The sequence below is a fragment of the Otolemur garnettii genome, unplaced genomic scaffold, assembly GCF_000181295.1.
Source record: "Otolemur garnettii isolate 467f Iridium unplaced genomic scaffold, OtoGar3 scaffold00017, whole genome shotgun sequence".
NCBI classification, from domain to species: domain Eukaryota; kingdom Metazoa; phylum Chordata; class Mammalia; order Primates; family Galagidae; genus Otolemur; species Otolemur garnettii.
This window is the reverse complement of record NW_003852412.1, coordinates 19,992,722-20,005,805: the sequence shown is the minus strand read 5'-3', so window position 1 is coordinate 20,005,805 and position 13,084 is coordinate 19,992,722. Positions and strand designations below refer to the sequence as shown.

Below are 13,084 nucleotides of genomic sequence, written 5' to 3'. Positions count from 1 at the left end.
CTGAAATATTTACTTCTGTTTCGAGGTTTGTCCTATATGTCTAGCTACTTATTGAAAATTTTAATGTAGATGGCTTGAAAAATTCCTCTGCAATTAGCTTTTATTTTCAAGTAATCTGTTATTAATATTAGTGACTTTGCATTTGCCTTCTATACTTTTTGGTTTATACTAAATTTCTTGTTTGTTACTCACCTTTGACTTTATTCTTTTTCTTTTTGTATCATGCCTGCATGATACTTTTTTATTTAAAATTATATATATTTTCTTTTATGGGTCTTAGAAATGAGTTCCCATTCTAAATTTATAAGGGAATTTTATCACATTTTCTTCTAATTTTTTATAGTTTTGTTTCTTTGCATTAAATTTTTGCTCTATTTTTAGTTTATTTTCTTGGAAGTTTGATTTATATGTGTAATTTTAATTTTTCTCCAAACGACTCACCCGAAGTTTTCTGAATATATTTACTTAAAAATATGAAAGAAAAATCGCAACTGTATTTATGAGAATGCTGCCTTTATCATACTGAAATCCCATTTAGTGCCACTGTTGGACTTTTTGAATTCTTACACTGCTCTATTTTATCTTCTCACTCATTATTATGCTGTTTCACGTGAATCTACATTTTTGAATAATGATGGTTCAGTGGTACATATATATTATACACATTTACAATACTGTAAAAATGTGTTTTTTTCATTTCTAATTAAATGGGGGAACTATTTTTATGATTTCTATGAGACACTTATCCCTAACTTGTGCAGCTGGCATAAAATTCCAACCTCCTGGCCCCTCTGATCCCCACCATCCTCATCTCCCAATACACACTCTCTACTTTGATTGAATTTCAGTGGCTTGCCCGAACTCAGACACCCTTTATGGTAAGGCCCTTGGCAAGGAGAATGACAGCCTTTGATATAATACTAGATGTGTTTTGCTGAGTCTGTCACCTGGGTCTGGGACATTTAATGGCTGAATGACAGAAAGGCAGAACACTACTTACAAGCCGAGCATAATTTTACCGGCTGCCATCTATCCGTCATTTCAAGAAGCCAGCAGAAATATCTGAGGAAAATTCAACTAGAATTTCTTTGTAATAATTTGAAAATACAATAAATTTGGTTATTTAAAAGTGAATATTAAAATAATTGGCTGATTTTTTCCCCTCATTTCATGTTTGCTCTCACTCTTCAGAGTATGTAACAGAGGATAGTGTTTTTATTTTAAGCACATCATTATTACCACTGATTGTCTAGCAAATATCAAGCCATTTTCAGTGACTTTGTGATTTACGTTAAAACTGACAACTATAGGCTTTTTTAACATAAAAAGTGAGGGGATTATCTTCTTAACACTCTTTCCGTTCTTTATGGAGTAATACATGTTGGTGAGGTTATAATGTGCTGGATGAATATCTGAATTTAAGAAACCTCTAGTGGCAACATAAACAGGGATATGAGAATTTAACTGATAGTAAAAGGCTGCTCAGGATAAGGGGGAAGTGGGTAGTAGAGAAAACAGGTGTAGTATGGATTCAAATGAGGAGAGTGACTTGCTGTGCAAAGAGGAGTAGTGATTACTCGAGGCTTCCCGAGAAGATAGACTTGGAGGCTGACACGCAAGAAGACAGTATTGTATAAATTAGAAAGTAGGATGAGTTGAAAAGGGGAAAGTGTTTGAGTCAGTGATCAGAAAAATACCATAATCTTCCTGACTCAGCACAGTAGCACTCCCTGTTTTGGTTATAACAGTGAATTGTTCTTGGTAACTTTTTTTTTTTTTTTAAGAGACAAAGTCTCAGTTTGTTGTGCAGATTGGAGAGTAATGGTTCCATCTTAGCTTGCTATAACCCCAAATTCCTGGGCTCAGGAGATCCTCCTGCCTCAGCTATTGGAGTAGCTGGGACTATATCTGAACGTCATCGTGTTCACCTAATTTTTTATTTTATGTAGAGGTAGGATCATTCTATGTTACCCAGGCTGGTCTCAAACTCTTGGGCTCAAGCAATCCTCCTGTGTGGCCTCTTAAAGCACAGGGATCAGGGATGTGGGCCACTGCATGACAGGTCTTGGTGGCCTCTCAATGCACAGGGATCAGTGGTGTGGGCCACGGCGTGACTGGTCTTGGTGGCCTCTCAATGCACAGGGTTGAGATCAGCAGTGTGGGCCAGGGCATGACTGGTATTGCAGTGGCTAGTCTGACCAAAAATCTGTCATTATTGATGTATTTTTTCATAGACTGTATTTTCTGAGAGTTTAAAGAAAGGTGAATCATGAATGTTCCTTTGTAAAAGTTTATTTAATATTATGTTCTGTTCTCTTATAGTATTACAAATGCAAACAATAACAAAAAGTTATGACAACAAAATACTTACAGAGTATTCCTAGCTCCCCGGTACTTTTTCTTTTTCTTTTTTTTTTTTTATTTTGAGACAGAGCCTCAAGCTATCACCCTGGGTAAAGTGCTGTGGCATCACAGCTCACAGCAACCTCCAGCTCCTGGGCTCAAGAGATTCTCCTACCTCTGCCTCCCAAGTAGCTGGGACTATAGGTGCCCACCACAACACTCAGCTCTTTTTTGGTTGCAGCTGTCATTGTTGCTCAGCAGACCCGGGCTGGATTCAAACCGGCCAGCTCAGGTGTATGTGGCTGGCACCTTAGCTGCTTAAGCCACAAGCGCTGAGACTTGGTACTTTGTCAATGCACATGATATACAAACTTATATAACAATTATAAAATTTGTTTCACAGAAGGGAAAGCTTGGGCACAGAGAGCTCACTTGCCAAGACCTGAAGTAGTTAACGGTAGACCTGGGATTTGAACTCAGACCATGCAGGATCTAGCATTCATAACTACATGAAAATTTCAATGTGATTTAGCTCAACACCACATTTTTACATATCATACAGTCCTATGTTTTAAAATTGGCATTATACATTCTATTAATTTGAATTATAAATTTCTTTTTGTGACCAGACATGCTAGTGACTAGACAATGCACTTGATTTCCAGGGATTTTATAAATATTAGCTTACTGATTTGTAATAGCATGTGCCTGTTTGTTTTCATTTAGTTTTAGAATTTCTATTTTCTGCTTTTATTACATTACATTTAGAAAAACCAAAAATGTGTCTCATCTTTTAACTATGGAACAAATTTAACCGTATTCTCTAATTCATAACTTTACAATAGAAAAGGAATGAAATAATAAATCTTAAGTAAACAAGACATGAGAGAGTAGATTTGAAATTATTTCAGCTAATTATTTAGCCAGAAGTTATCAATCAAATAAAGAAACTATTTGAGAAGTAATCTTTTCCGATTTTTTAGTAATTTGGAATATAAATAGAGATAATATGTGTGCAATAATTCTCTCTGAGACCCAGTTAATAGAAAAGTTTGATAAACTCATTTAGTTATTATAGATAGACACGGTCATTTTTCTCTGTTGTTGCAAAAAATTATCACTGCTTTCATCTCCATTGGACATTTATTATCTGTACACTGGCTCTTGGCCTTGCATGAGCAATTTTTAACTTACTGTATGAAAAAATAAAGAAGTGACAATACTACTATTTCAAAAAAAACAGGACAGAGATAATATCCTCCATTTCTGGCTAATTTCAAAATGAAGGTCAATTAAGTGGCCTATAAGGTTTTCTTCTTATTCTGGCAGCCTATGGAGGAAGGAGGAAATACTTTAAACTTGACTTTAAATAATAATAGTCTGAATTATTTCATGCACAAGCCAAGGGAATTTCAGAGTTGGTGATATGTTAAAAAATAATTTTGCCAGAGAACAGGCAGAGCAAGATGGTCATAGAGACCTCCAGGAATTCTCCCTTTGTACAAACACCAAATCCAGCAACAATCCATGCAAGCAAGCACCTTCAGAATAATCAGATTATCAGGTGAATGACTGTACTACCTGATTTTAACATTATGTCAAAAAAAGAGCAGTGACGAGAGAACAAAGACAATCTTGCATTGCTGTTGCCACCAATCCACTCCCATCTCCCACCCGTGTCACACCAGCACCAAGTGGAGAGAGAATCTGTGTGCACAGGGGTGGGAGAGTGAAGTGATTGTGGGACTTTGCATTGAAACTCAGGGCCACCCTGGCACAAGGAAGCATCATAGACCCTTAGATTGAGAAAAGTTTTAAGAACAGCTTTAATTTTTCCCTTATTATACTTTAATGGCTTAAAAATTTCCCTTTGTATTCAGCAAAGTTTTTCTTGTATTGTACTTTTGAGTGTGTTGCTTTCAGGGACAATGAAGGGAGATAGCTTAGTAGAAAGGACAGTCTGTCCCATCTCTATATTTTTATTCCTAAGTGGGATCAGGAAGCTGGATTTTACGGAGTGGGCATTTTCCTGTAGTATCAGGCATGAGGTTATGATTTACCTGTGAACTACAGGAAGCACAGTCTCTAACATTTGGCAAAGAGCTTGTGAAGTTGAGGGTCACTTTCTGAGTGTGGAATAAAGAAGTTTGCTGAAGAGGGAGGCTCTGAATGAAAATCAGTAATATTAGGCGATGTTATAATCTGGCATTAGAGAAGATAGCCATCAAAAGCAGAAGTGCATGTGTGTGTATATTCATGTGCATAATGCTTCCAGAACACAATTCTTCTATAATGAGGGTCCCATGGAGCCTACACACATAAAGACAGGAGACTTTGTGTTGTTTTATAGGAAATTTTCCTTTTGAGAGTATAACACAAAATAGTAGTGATAAATGTAGTGCACATTAGATACCTTGGTGTCTTATGAATGGGTTTAATAATAATTGCCCTCAGAGTACACAACTACCCTGTTTTCCTGAGAGCTATGCCTGGCATTTGAGATGTTTTAAAAGAGAAAATTTATGGCATTTTTTTCAACATGGATCTATTTTTCGTCCTGCTCAAGATGATGGAAATTAAGTTCAAATGCTATACCCTACAAATCCAGCAACCCACGGGCAGCATCTTTTGGGAAGGTACCCAGAAGGGGAAGTCACTAGAATGCTATGTGAAGAGAAGTCCCCGAGATGGCTGCACTCATGGCTTTTTTCTTGGAGTGACTAAATTCTTTGTTTTCTCTCTTCAGCAGAGAAAAACAGTCACCAATCCTCCATAGTCCCTCTTGCTATGGGAAAATTACTTTTCAAAATTTGTATTCCCTGCCAAAAATCTACTCTGATCCTAAAAGATTTTGCTAATGAATTATTGTGTGATGTGTTTCATGATTGCTACTCTGAGTTTTCAACAATAAACAATCATAAAAACCTAAATGAGGATAACTTTGACTTAAATGTACAAAAGCAAATTATGTAACCAAAACATGTGTACCCCGTCTTTGAAATAAAAAAAATTAAGGAAGATAAAAATTATTGTGTCCAGACTAAAGGGCAATAGATTTAGGATGTGGAATTTCTAATTCACGTGACCAGGCCATACTCCCCTGGACTCATGCCCCAGTTTTAGATGTTTGGGCATAAGCATCAATTTATCATGAGCTCTACTTTGGGGTAGGAGATGATGGTAGAAAATGTACTGTGTTTTCCCAAAGCACAGATAAGCTAGAAGATAAATCTTTGGGGGCTTATCACTTGATTATAGCTGTAGTTTACAATAATATGTTGAGGCACAAATACGTGTAGGACACTTCTGGCTGCTGTTATAGGTCTTAGGCCTCCTCGATAAATGTACAAATGCTGTATGTGTATGGAATTCAGTACAAGAGATTCTCACAGAATTCCATAGACTCCTTCAAAAAGGAGATGGTGGGCTGGAAGTGAGGGCAATCCATAGCCATCAGAGAGATGAAGTCTGGCATTGAGGGCCTTTGTCTCTGTTGGTTATGTAAATGCAATTCATATATGCCCTCTTTTTAAAATTAAATCATAGCTGTGTACATTAATTGGGTACAATGTGCTGTTTTTATATACAATTTGAAATCTTTCATCAACCTGGTTAACATAGCCTTCACCACATTTTCTTAGTTACGGTGTTAAGACATTTATATTCTACACTTAGTAGATTTCACATACACCCTTGTAAAATGCACCATAGGTGTGGTCCCACCAATTACCGTCCCTCCACCTATTCTTCCCTCTCTCCCCTATCCTCCCTCTCCTCTTTCCCTTTCATCTTGGGCTGCTGTTGGGTTATAGCTTTCATATGGAAGGTGCTTATATATTGGTTTCATAGTAGGACTGAGTACACTGGATACTTTTTCTTCCATCCTTGAGATACTTTGCTAAGAGGAATATGTTCCAACTCCATCCATGTAAACATAAAAGAGGGAGAGTCTCCATCTTTTTTAAGGCTACATAATATTCCACCTGTACATATACCACAATTTATTAGTCCATTCGTTGGTCAACAGGCACTTGAGTTTCTTCTATGACTTAGCAATTATGAATTGGGCTGCAATAAACTTTCTGGTGCAAAGATGCAAATATCTTTTTTTTTCTTTTTTTGCAGTTTTTGGCCAGGGCTGGGTTTTAACCCACCACCTCTGGCATATGGTGCCGGTGCCCTACTCCTTTGAGCCACAGGTGCCACTCTGGTTTTGAATTTTGTGATGTGGGCTAATCTAAGTGGAGTTAGATGATATCTCTGAGTGGTTTTGACTTACATTTCTTTAATGTTTAAGGATTATAAGCATTTTTTCATATGTCTGTAGGCCATGCACCTGTCTTCTTCAGTGAAGTTTCTCTTCAAATCCTTTTCCCAGATGAGGATCACTTGTTCTTTTCCTGCTAATATGTTTGAGTTCTCTGTGGATTCTGGTTATTAAAACTTTGTCATAGACATAACCTGCAAATATCCTCTCCCATTCTGAGGGCTGTCTGCTTGCTTTACATACTATGTTCTTGGCTGTGCAGAAGCTTTTTAATTTAATCAGATCCCAGTAATGTATTTTTGGTGTCGCTTCAATTGCCTGGGGGGGGATCCTCCTCATAAAATATTGTCCCAGGTCAATTTCTTCAAGTGTTTTCCTTGCACTTTCTTCTAGTATTTTTATAGTTTTATGTCTTAAGTTTAAAAATTTTATTCAGTGTGAATATATCTTTGTTAATGGCGAAAAGTGTAGGTCCAATTTCAGTCTTCTGCATGTCACCAGCCATTTCACCCAGCACCATTTGCTAAATAGGGAATCTTTTCCCTGCTGAATGTTTTTGATTGGCTTATCAAAGATCAAATGACGATAAGGATCTCGCTTCATCTCTTGGTTCTCTATTCTGTTCCATAAATCTACCTGTTTTTGTGCCAGTACCATGCTGTTTTGATCATTATGGATTTATAGTATAGTCTGAGGTCTGGTAGCATGATTCCTCCTGCTTTGTTTTTATTTCTGAGTAATGTCGTGGCTAATCAAGTTTTCTTCTAACTCCATATAAAATTAAATATTATCTTGGGGGGGTCTTTAAAGTATGAAAGCAAAAATGTAAGCAAAAATCAGAGAAAGTGTAAGCTTTGCTTACGTTTACTTTTAAAGCACTTTAAAAAACCAGAAATGAATTACATTAAGAGCTTGAAGGTGTGTTGTTTCAAGTACATGTTATAACTATCTATACCTTAACCCCATTTACTAAGCCAAAAAACACATCAAGCAACTTTAAGTTCATAAATTAATAATGAGTTATGGAAACCCAAGATGGGACAGAATGTGCTCTAAGTTAGAAACAGACGGCTTGGCTCCTTAATAATGCTGCCCCCAGAGTACCTGTGCTCCACTGAAATTAAGGTTTCTTCTCAAAAATTTGAAAGTGACATTTTAGATCCTCTAGCTGAGGCTGGTTTAGTCCTCTAATTCTAATGGTGTGATAGAATCAAGTGGTTGCCCGAGGAGGTCAATCCAAGCTTCCAGATCCCACTCTTGTAGGCCTCAATTATCTACATAAGGCTTAGGAGGGCTGACACATCTGAAGGTTGGGAAAACTTGCTTAAAAGGGGAACCACCACTCCAGCATAAATTGTCCTTGATTCTACTGTTTTCACTTTGGAGATGGTGAGTCCCAGAAAATTATGGCCAAGATGTCCTATATGGCTTCCTCTGAGAGTTTATCGCCAAGAGGCAGCCATCTAGCCCTTTGATTTTTATCACATTTTCAACAGCTGCTCCATTGCTTTAATGGTTGCTGTAAAATAATTTAGTCGACAGTTAAATAAAGGATGCTGTTCTAGAAATTGGGCCCTTTCTTCTTTCATTTTCAACTTTACCTTTAAGGCCTGTAACTCCTCCATCTGTTTTTTGGCTGTTTTGTTAAAAAGCTTCAGTTCATATTTCAAAGTTTCTAACAACAATATAGAGTTGGTGTGATCTGTTGTGGCTTCTTGCTGTGATGCCAGGGCCTCATTGTCTAAAGCTGGGATGAAGCCTTTGCTCTCCAAAATTGCCAGATAGTTGTCTTGAAACTCCTGCAACAGCTCTACCTTCTGGGTCAGGTCCTTCAGCTCTCCCTGAGTTTCTGTCAACTTCTGGTGCAACTGCTTGGTGATGGCCTCTAAGATCTGATTCTTATCCTTGAGCTCTTCTGATTTTTGCTTACATGGTGCTTTAAAGGGATTGCATTAGAACTGTATATTGCTTTGGGGAGTATGGACATTTTAACAATGTTGATTCTTTCCAGCCATGAGCATAGTAAGTTTTTTCATTTGTTAACATCTTCAGCTATTTCTTTTCTCAGAGTTTCATAGTTCTCTTTATAGAAATCTTTCACGTCCTTTGTTAGGTAAACTCCCAAATATTTCATCTTCTTTGGTACTACTGTAAAAGGAATGGAGTCCTTGACTGTTTTTTCAGCTTGACTATTGTTGGTGTATAGAAAAGCTAAAGATTTATGAGTGTTGATTTTGTATCCTGAGATGTTGCTGTCTCCCTTGATCACTCTGTAGTTGAGTCCCTGGGGTTTTCCAGATATAAAATTGTATCGTCTGCGAAGAGTAAGAGCTTGATCTCCTTTTTCCTATTTGGCTATCTTTAATCACCTTCTCTTGCCTGATTGCAATGGCTAAGACTTCCATTACAATTTTATAAAGCAGTGGTCACAATGGGCAACCTTGCCTGGTTGCTGATCTGAGTGGAAATGATTTCAATTTAACTGCTTCCAATACAATATGATATTGACTGTGGGTTTGCTATAGATGGCCTCTATCAGTTTAAGAAATATCCCTTCTATACCTATTTTCTTAAGTGTTCTGATCATGAAAGGATGCTGAATATTACCAAAAACTTTTTCTGCATCAATTGAGAGAATCATATGGTCTTTGTTTTTTATTTTGTTTATGTGATGTACTATATTTGTAGATTTACATATATTGAGCCATCCTTGAGACCCTGGGATAAAACCAACTTAGTCATGGCATATAATTTGCTTGGTGTGTTGCTGGATTCTATTTGCTAGGATCTTATTAAATATTTTTGTATTTATATTCACTAAAGATATTGGTCTATAATTTTCTTTTCTTCTTGGGTCTTTTCCTGGTTTGGGGATCAGGGTAATATTTGCTTTATAAAATGTGTTCAGAAGTATTCCTTCTTTTTCTCTGCTTTGGAAAAGGTTATGTAATATAGGTTTTAGTCCCTCTTTAAAGGTTTGGTAGAATTCTGATTTGAAGCTAACTGGGCCTGGACTCTTTTTGGGGGGATTTCATATAGTTGATGCTATTTCAGTACTTGACATCAGTCTGTTCAACATTTCTAATTCTTTCTGGCTAAGTCCAGGAAGGTAGCATACTTCCAAGTATTGGTCAATTTCATTCAGATTTTCATATTTCTAAGAATAGAGTTTTTTGCATTATTCATTAAGTTTTTTTTAATTTCTGATGTGTCTGTTGTTATTTTACCTTTGTCATTTCTGATTGATGAAATTAGGGATTTTAATTTTCTATTTCTGGTTAGGCTAAGCCAAGGGTTTATCAATTTTGTTACACTTTTCAAAAAACGAACTTTTTGAGTAATTGATCTTTTGAATAATGCTTTTGTTTTCAATTTCATTTAATACAATTCTAATTTTGGTTATTTCTTTTCTTCTGCTGGGTTTGGGATTGGAATGTTCTTCCTTTTCCAGTTGCTTGAGATGTCCCATTAAGTTGTTGACTTCCTCTCTTTCCATTCTCTTGAGGAAGGCTTGCAGTGCTATAAATTTCACTCTAAGGGCTGCCTTTGCAGTACCTCAGAGGTTCTGATAATTTCATTATCAGTTTGTTCCAAAAACTTGGTAATTTCCTTCTTAATCTCATCTATGACCCAGCCATCATTTAGCATAAGGTTATTTCATTTCTATGCCTTTGTATGAGTATGCAAATTCCTGTTATTAGTGAGTTCAACTTTTATTCTGTGATGATCTGAGAAAATACAAGGAATAATTTTTATTCTTTTAAATTTGCTGAGGTTAGCCTTGTGACCTAATATGTGATCAATTTTGAAGGATGTTCCATGGGCTGATGAGAAGAATGTGTATTTAATTTTGTCAGGATGAAATATTCTGTAGATGTCTATTAAATTTAATTGTTGTATGTTGAAGTTTAAGTCCAAAATTTCTTTGCTTAGTTTCTTATTAGAGGATCTATCCAACACTGCCAAAGGGGTATTAAAATCACTGACTAGTATGGTGCTGGAAGGTATCAAATTATTCATATTGGTCTCATTTATAAATTGAGGAGCATTTTGGTTTATCCTTTATCATAAGATGAGATTCTTGTAGGCAGCAGATATCTGGCCTGAGATTTTGTATCTAGTCAGCCAACCTGTGCCTCTATAGCAGACAATTTAAGCCATTCATGTTATGACAGTATTGATAAGCCTGGTAGTATTTTGTGTGTGAAGTTTTTCAAAAGACCAGCAGACATTTTTAATCCTTTCACCACTATGGAAGTTGGGTTTTGATCAAAAATTTCTTAGTGAGTTTACTTTGGTGGTAGAGCATTGTGGTGGTCATTATGGAGGATGGGTCTGAGAATATCCTGAAGAGCTGGTTTACTTATGGCAAATAACTTCAACATGTGAATGTCTAGTGTTTGACTTCTCCATCACAAATGAAACTCAGTTTAGCTGGATACAGGATCCTGGGCTGAAAGTTGTTTTAGGAGATTAAAGGTTGATGATCATCCTCTTCTGGCTTGGAAAGTTTTGGCAGAGAGATGTAGTCATTCTAATATTCTTCCCCCTGTAGGTTATGATTTTCTTATGTCTGACTGCTTGCAGGATTTCCTCATTCATGTCAATTTTGGTGAAGTTAATTACAATGTGTCTAGGGGACATTTTATTTGGATTGAGTCATGCTGGTGTTCTGAAACTGTTTGCTATCTGAATTTCAGTATCTCTTGCCATGTTTGGGAAGTTTCCCTCTAATATCTCTTGGAGTAGAGCATCTGTGCCTTTCAGATCATTCTTATCACCTTCAGGAATTCCAGTAAGACGAATGTTTGCTTTTTTGGAGTGGTATCACAACTCTCTCAGGGAATGATCCATCTTTGCTCTCCATTTCTCTTTGTTATTGAGTGTTTGGGAGCATTTAAAAGCTTTGTCTTCAATATTAGAGATCCTTTCTTCTGCCTGCTCCATGTTATTACTGAGGGATTCTACTGCGTTTCTCAGGTCTTTGAGGGATGCAAATTCTTGCCTCAATTTGTCAAAATCTTTGGTGATTTTATCTTTGAATTCATTGAATTCTTGAGACAACTTTTGAATTACTCCTTGAATTTCTAATTCCAATTTTACTTCAATTCTATTAATCTTATTTCTATCCAAATTCTGAACTCAACTTCTGACATCTCAGCCATTTGTTTATGGATGGGATCTTTTGTTGCATCTCCTTTGTTATACCTTGAGGAAGTTGATCTACTCTAGCAATTCATGTTGCCCGAGTTTTTTCTGCTGATTCCGCACCATGGTTATTTTTCACTGTGTGGTTAGAGAGGTTGGTAAGGTGAAATTGAATTGAGGGCTAATGGAGATGTAATTAAGCAGACCTTTATTAGAGTGCTGGGACTGGTGACTGTGGCTTTCCCCCTATGGCTCTACCAAGGTTCTGTTCAGTACTATAGTTCTGAGACTCTCGGGACCCACTTGGTATGATGGGACTAGGTGGGTCTGTCTTTTATTTAGCTAGACTCTGACCAATTCTAGTGAATTGGTGACTTAGGTTGAAATCTCAGCTATGGAGGAATACAAGCTATTAAGACATCCCACCCACTACAGGCAATAACTAGGAGAGAAGAATCAAACCCTCTCCTCAGGGTATAACCAGAGAGTTATACCAGAACCAGGGTATAACCTTAGAGAGTCCCCGGGTGATCAGCCCAGATCAAGAGTTCCAAACCAAATGTCCCAGTCAGCACAAGTGCAGATCAAATGGGAGAGTTTAAAAGGTCTCCATCAACTGGACAGCAGGGGTCCACTAGCAGCTCAAGTGTGACTCACCCCAGTGAACCATGGAGTCAGAAAGGCTCGCCCAGGAAAAGAATTATTCCAGGGGGGCCGGTGCTTCTTTCCCCACCTTGCATCACTGTCACACCCAGTGATTGGTTACTTGGTAGGGCCGCAGTCTAGTTTCCTCTAATACTCAAGTACACCAGGGATTTGCCCCTGAGTCAAAGGGGAGACAATGCCTCCCCAGGCTGTCTCACTGTGCCATCTGCAGGTGAGAGTCCAAGACTGATTCCCTCCATGATCATTGGTAATTGGGGAGTGTTCCACCTGCATCTGCACCCAACTGGGGGTTACCATTGCGGAGTATGGTTCTCTCCTTCAGAGACCACGTGTCTACCTTGGCCACACTCCACCTCTGGAACCCCTGCAGGTCAGGTCAGATTCTCTCTGGTTCCACAGAATTGCGGAGGTATCTCTCCCAAATTTGACCCCAGTGGGTGGGACAGTGGAGTCAGGGGTGGCACTGCCATTGCTGGGTTTGGTGTCCCCTGTCTGGGGTACTCCTGCCCACGGGTCCTAGGAGCTGGGCAGGGAGCGGCAGGGTGAAGCCCCTGGCCACCAGCTATAGCAGTGGGCTGAGAGCTGTTGGGTGTTGCCCCATGGGTAGCAGAAGTTGGCAGGGTGCCAGTGGTCAGTGGTGCAGTCCCGAGCTATGTTCTT

General features: G+C 38.0%; 1 pseudogene; it reads right to left on the bottom strand.

Annotated features, from left to right (window-relative positions):
- Positions 1-8,091: 8,091 nt before the first annotated feature.
- LOC100962451 lies at positions 8,092-12,721 on the bottom strand (annotated as a pseudogene).
- Positions 12,722-13,084: the final 363 nt, after the last annotated feature.